The sequence below is a fragment of the Hibiscus syriacus genome, unplaced genomic scaffold, assembly GCF_006381635.1.
Source record: "Hibiscus syriacus cultivar Baekdansim isolate YM2019G1 unplaced genomic scaffold, ASM638163v2 tig00112813_pilon, whole genome shotgun sequence".
Taxonomy (NCBI): Eukaryota; Viridiplantae; Streptophyta; class Magnoliopsida; order Malvales; family Malvaceae; genus Hibiscus; species Hibiscus syriacus.
The window spans coordinates 70,541-77,044 of record NW_024063407.1 but is presented as its reverse complement, the minus strand read 5'-3'; the positions used below and the strand labels follow the sequence as shown (position 1 = coordinate 77,044).

Here is a 6,504-nt window from a genome sequence, read left to right as displayed (position 1 = left end):
CGGGTCTCAAACCATGGACAATTATTCTTTTTATCATGGCTTCCCCAATAGCAGTTGTCAGATCTAATTATGAAATTTCGGACATATCGACTTCACCTTGTGAAAGTATTAGGCAACCTCCATGTTGCGTTGCGCCATTGATAAAAGTTCATTATCGAGAAGTTACAATTTGTATCGTTCCTCTTCAAAAGAGTGTAACAAAAGTGTCCAATGCTTCCTTTGGTGTTTTAGCATCCCGAATGTGCTAACATTTCTTCTTCAATTATGGTCTTTAAAGCAAACATTGCTTTGCCTGCTTTAATTTTCCACTTTCGCAAGATTCCATTGGCATCTTCTGTCGCGGTTGTGTAACTTCACCACCACCGACAACCTCTCAAAGGTCTTGACCTTGTAAGTATGACTCCATACATGTTGCCCACGTGTTGTAGTTTTTGTTGTTGAGCTTCTTGATTCCTCCAACTACTTGAAGATCACCCATCTTAACGGCAAGGCTTTGATATACCAAACAAGCTTGAGTAACAAACGTGCAGAGTACTAAATTACTCTAAACACAAAGAAGCTCCACAAGGTTTGTAATAACCCCGACAATAACTCAAGAAATATTTTCTGATGTGAAGAACAGTTAAAAACTGCAGCCACAGAACATACTCAGAATTTCAAGAGACCTTAAAAACGTAGCTCTGATATCAATTGTAGAATCAAAATAGAGTAAAAACTCTAATTGATCGAGAAGAAGAAAAACTCTCTTTAGTATAATCTCACAAAATTACAAAAGGGAATAACTCTTAAGAAAGCTTTCAAATGCTTATAATTAAGCTTTGATTATTGGATGATAAAACTCAAATACAAGTAGGTATTTATAGGTTACAAGAAACAATCTAAACCACTCATTAAAATAAGCACTAAATAATCTAAACCATTGAAATTAAAACATGAGAAAAATACTTAATTTCCACCTAACTAAATTGATGTAAGCAATGACATCAAAACTAAATTGATGTAAGCAATGACATCAAATTAATTTAGGTGTGAACTTATTTAGGCTAATATTGAATTTTCAACAAATATGTTAACTTGATTTACGTCGACTCTATTCAAGATCAATTTAATTTGTTTAACTCACTCCAGCAATGAGTATTGATAACAAAAAAAATTATATTAAGAATGCATTTGACTAAATGTAATTATATACACAATTGTAACATATTTAATTAATTATTTTAATTTTTGGATCTCGTTAAATGAATGTAATTGTGGAATCCAATTATAATCTTTAAATTTTAGGTAATTTTATAATCAATATTATTTTAAAATTTAAACTTAATTAATTATATAATTATAATTTATACTATTGAAACTGACGTAAAAAAGTAAGATATAATTATCCATTATAAAAATATATATATAAAAAATTAAAATTTTTAATAATCATAAACTCACATGTAATTAGTGAGGTATTATGTTTTTATACAATTACACTATATTAATCAAAATACCCTAAACTAAATTAGATTAATGAGACAGACGAGGACAGTCCATACCATGGGAAGTTCAGCCCATACAAAAGAGCCCTTTATTAAAATGAGCTCCTAATTCATCCACCCTTACGATTTCATCACATGTGACAAATGATGTAACCGCACAAGGAGTGGACAGAAAGAGATATGTCGATGAAAAAGACATAAATACAATAACCCATTTACGTCAAAATAAAAAACACATTGCGAGGCATTGGAGAAACTTAAAGGAGAGAAAATGGTACCCGAAATGGGTGGGAAAAGAAACCAGAAAATGGAGGGGATGGGCAGAGTGATATAGAAAAAGAGAGAGCGTGATGCAACTCGTGACTCAGTTTTACTGGTAATGGGACATTACGTACTTGGAGGCTCAGAAAGCTTTTGAAGATCTTGTTGGATCCACAACTAAATCTCCATATATCTATCAACCAGCATCGGAAAGCATTGTTTCTAGTTCCCTCATTCCGTTCCCACTCCAAATGCATTGGATTCCATCACTCCTCATTCACTCTGAAAATATGTCAAACCCAAATCAAGCAATACTTCTGCAATTATCATATTCTGGGGGATGCTACACTACAACATTTACGTATTTCACAAGCTCTATATCTATTCATTGTATCACCACGTTTCATTTCTTACACTTGCTATTGCCATGAGTGCCTCTTGTGCCATGGAACTGGACTCATTTGCTTTCTTTAGCTGGAATCATGATTTTACTCCCTCTATTATTAAAATAAATAAAAAAATAGAATTAATATTTCTTCCGTGATCTAGGTGATTACAAGAGAATATACGTTTAAAATCTTTCTTAGCCATCGATAAAATGGGCACACACACTACAGACACAGGTTCTCAAATCTGAAACCTTTAAAGAAAACAATACTTACTTTTACCGCCGAAAATATTAATAGATTCTAATATTTCAACTTTTATAGTAGATCCAAATTAATCACTTTCATGATTTTAATTTGAATAAAGGAAATAATATTATTTTATTGTTTTACTAGTTACATGTATATAGGAATAAGGCGAGATAGGACTGGCGGGTTGTTCTTTGAAAATCTTATTTTTGATATATCTTTTAGGTTTAAGGGCTATTTTTGCTCATGTAATATATTCAATTTATAACTTTCATCCCTATGATATTTTTATTAATTTAACTATCAACGTTGTTTAGAGTCATCATTATAGCTCTCAAAGTCCGTTGGTGTTTTGACTAACAAAAATGTGAGTTTATGTGTCGGTAGATTAAGATATTAAATTAAAATATTTTTCAAACACAACATTAAAAAATCTTAAAATTTTATTATTTATTTTAGTTAAATTAAGGGGTTATGTTAAAATTTTTGGAATTTTTTCTACACGTTGTATTTAGCAAATATTTTATTATTATTTTTTATAAATGTCACATCATCATCAACCAATGTTATTAATATTGATGACGTGAAAATTGTTGGTGTCCTAAGACACACAAGACTAACGGTTTTTTTTAGTCAAAATTGACTTAAAGAGTTAGGATGATGCCCCTAAATAATTTCGATAGCTAAGTTAATGCTAAAATACGATAAAGACAAAAATAATAAATTAAATCTATTACAATAACAAAAATAACCCTTCAAATTATTTTTAATAATATATTTTTATCTTCTAAAATATTATAATTTAACTCCTCAATGTAAAATTAAAATCTCGCGTTTACCATTATATGTATCCCAAGTTATTCTCACTTTTCATCATCTTTTGATGATGCCCTTTCCTTCCCCGCATTTCGTTGCCTCTGTATCTTTGTCCTTTGATCTTGATTTTTGGCCATGGACAATTTTTTCTTTTCTTAAACAAAAAAGAACAAAACTCCATATATAACTCAGACTCATCCTGCGTCCTTTCTCCTTTGCACCTTAGCCTCATCACCATCACTGCATCACTGTCACCAACCTCCCCCTTAAGGTCCCACCTAAATAGCCTATGGTCATGAAAACTTAAACCCTTGCCCACTGGCTATTCAAGAAGAGATATTCAAATTCCTTTTGCATTTTTCTTTTGTAATTTTTGGAATTGATTGTTCAAACAATCTTCAGTCCTGCCACTCACTTCTGCTAGAAAATGGCTAGATCATTAATACTGTCATTAAGTCAGTGAAAGGTGACAGAAAACCATTTCCTTGCAATTTGCATAGAAATGCTTTTGAAGCATAAACCCTCTCCTAAAATTAAGCATCATCATATTCATAATCCTTCTTTCTATGTTGGGTTATCACTATCATGGAATATTTTTGGAAAAAGACAGGAAAAAAAGGAGTGGCACATGATATATAGAGAGAAACAAAGGTTACACTATATTAAATGCATAATTAGTTAATTAGTAGCTAATTGAGAAGACAGTAGACATTCTCATAATAATATCTTTCCATCAGATGGAATCTTGTGAACTTCCAGTGTACGATTTGAGGCTGAGCTCAAGTGAAGCTCGAGCGCCGTTGTAGCCATCTTCGGACTTGTACCATCCGGAGTAGAGGCTTTCGGTTTCGGGTTTCATGTTGCTGCAAAAACCATTGATGTCCTCGCCGTGCATGGGGAAGAGAGGGAGGGTTTCGATTGTGGACCTGTTGTTTCTTCTTCATAGTAATAATCTTCGTCTTCTTGTCCCTCTTCGTGGATTCCATCGATGAATCTTTTCGGCTCGAAGACAGCGTAAGGCGGCAAATAACCGGGATCGATCCCGACCCATCCAAAGTTGTGGCTCAGGGATTCGCTTGCACTTGCAGTACTGATACCACATGCTGATATTGAGCAATTCTGGGCAAAGATAGCTGCGAGTTAAGAAAAAAGAGAAATCTCCATATACTATATATGTACAAAGGATCATCTCCTGGTGAATTATTGGGGGTTGAAGAAAAACTTCCAATCTGTCTGCCCCTTTTACTAGGAGGAAACAAAAGGGTTGTTTCTTTTTATAGAGGTTTCAAGGGATCGTGGGATAAAACATTAGCATGTTGAGTTAGTTAAATCTCTTACTATTTTAACAGTACTTCAAACTAGAAATGACAAGAACGTACTATTCTTACAGTACTTACCCTAAAGCTCTTTTCCATGGTAATAGGCCCATGCCCATAGTTCCCTATTTGCCCAACAGTAAGCACGCCGGTTGAAGGGGGAGATGAAGGAGAATAACCTGCAAACACACAAGTAAATAACAATAATGAACGATAAAACAAATTTTCCTGTCTATGTTAGAAAGAGGAAGGGAAAGAGAGAACAACGGGTTTATGTTGGTGGGGAACTTGTTATTCGCGAGTGTGATACTGGTGGGTCTTTGCATGGGGACATGATGATGGTGATCAGTTGTTGTGGAAGTATTGAACCTTTTCTTCTGCCTCTCACGAGCCTTGTGGTTCTGAAACCAATAAAAGACATTCTTGCCTTCGATTTTACCGTACTGTCTAAGTCTAGTAGAGATCCTATGAATCTGATCAGCATTCGGGGATCGAACTCCATTGTTGTAGTAAAGGTCCTTCAATATTCTAATCTGATCAGTGGTGGGAGTCCACCGTGTACTGCTTTGCCTGCAAAGAAAGCTCCCTTTGCCACTGCCACCGCTACTACTATCTTGAATATCATTTGCAGCCTGCTGGTTTTGCTGTTGCTGTTGTTGATCGGGTTCCATGATGGAAGAATAAAACAAAGAGGAACAAACAAAGGGTATAAAGAGAGAGAAGTGTTAAGTACTTGAGTGAAAACTGCATGAAACGGAGGAGATATAAAAAGGAGAGGGGGAGGAGGGGGACAGAGGGGCACATGGAGGGATGAAGAGAGGATATCAGAGAAAATATCTGAGAGAGAAGGACTGAAGTTGACAGAGCGGGAAGGGACAAATAGTGCATAGAGAAAGGATGGATATCAGTGGAAATTACTTGGATGAAAAGGTAGACTACAGTAAAGTTTATAGCGGGAAGTTGACGAGGTATTATCATGATAAACCAGCCTTTTTGATGAGATGACTGTGAAAGAATGACCAAAATGAAAGAAAAATTCATACATACTTGGATGGCAAACGAAAGAAAGAAAGAATGAATGAATGAATGAATGAATGAATGGTCATAATATTTTTGAGTCCCAGATTACAAAGATATTATTACAATGCCTTTTCTCTAGCATTCTTCTTCACTGATGATCATGTCGCAATATTCACCATTAGTGTGTGTGTTTCTGGCTATGCCTTATAGTGCTTTGAGTACCCTATCAACCAGCTGCTGATATGCCTTTTTAAGAATTTCAGGGATTTTTTGCTTCTCAATGTTGTACTTTTTTTAATAGGGAGAGCTCAACTTGGGGACCGCTCAGTTGCTATATGAAATATGTTGTTAAGAGGAGCATAGGTTATACCTAGGTCTAGCAAAAGTTCAGATCTTTTCGAAACTAAACTACCAGTTTTTATCATACGAAATATGTTGTTAAGAATTATCATACGAGACTACCTTCCATGTGATGTGCAAAGAATTAGCTGTAGCTTTGGCCCTCAATCACCAGTTTTTTCGAAACTAAACTACCAGTTCATGTTTCCCTTTTCCCAGTTTTGCTCTATTGATTTTTTAAATCTTGTGGTCCAAGAAATAAATGCATACATGTACATGACATTAGAATATTTACATGAAATTGAGAGAAATGCAAAATAAATTTGAGTTTCTTGTGGATTTGAGGCATCGGGGGAAATGACAAAGGTTCTTCACCTTTGCCATTTGAGTATATTCTTATTATGTCTAAATCACTTATAATATCACATTCACATGATGAATGGTTGGTATATAAAAAGTAGAAAACCCTAAGGAGGTCATAAAAACTCCAGTTGGAATACTATTCTTCATATTAATACATCAGATAGTTGGACCTGTTGCATGATATTACATTATTTGAGACCCAACATACCAATTTTCATGATTTTATCTTTTGAAGACATACCATCCTTGCTCCTAAGCTATTTGGAAGAT

General features: G+C 34.5%; 1 pseudogene; it reads right to left on the bottom strand.

The window, feature by feature from the left end:
- Nucleotides 1-3,835: 3,835 nt before the first annotated feature.
- Nucleotides 3,836-5,364, bottom strand: LOC120183802 (annotated as a pseudogene).
- Between the last annotated feature and the right edge of the window lie 1,140 nt (nucleotides 5,365-6,504).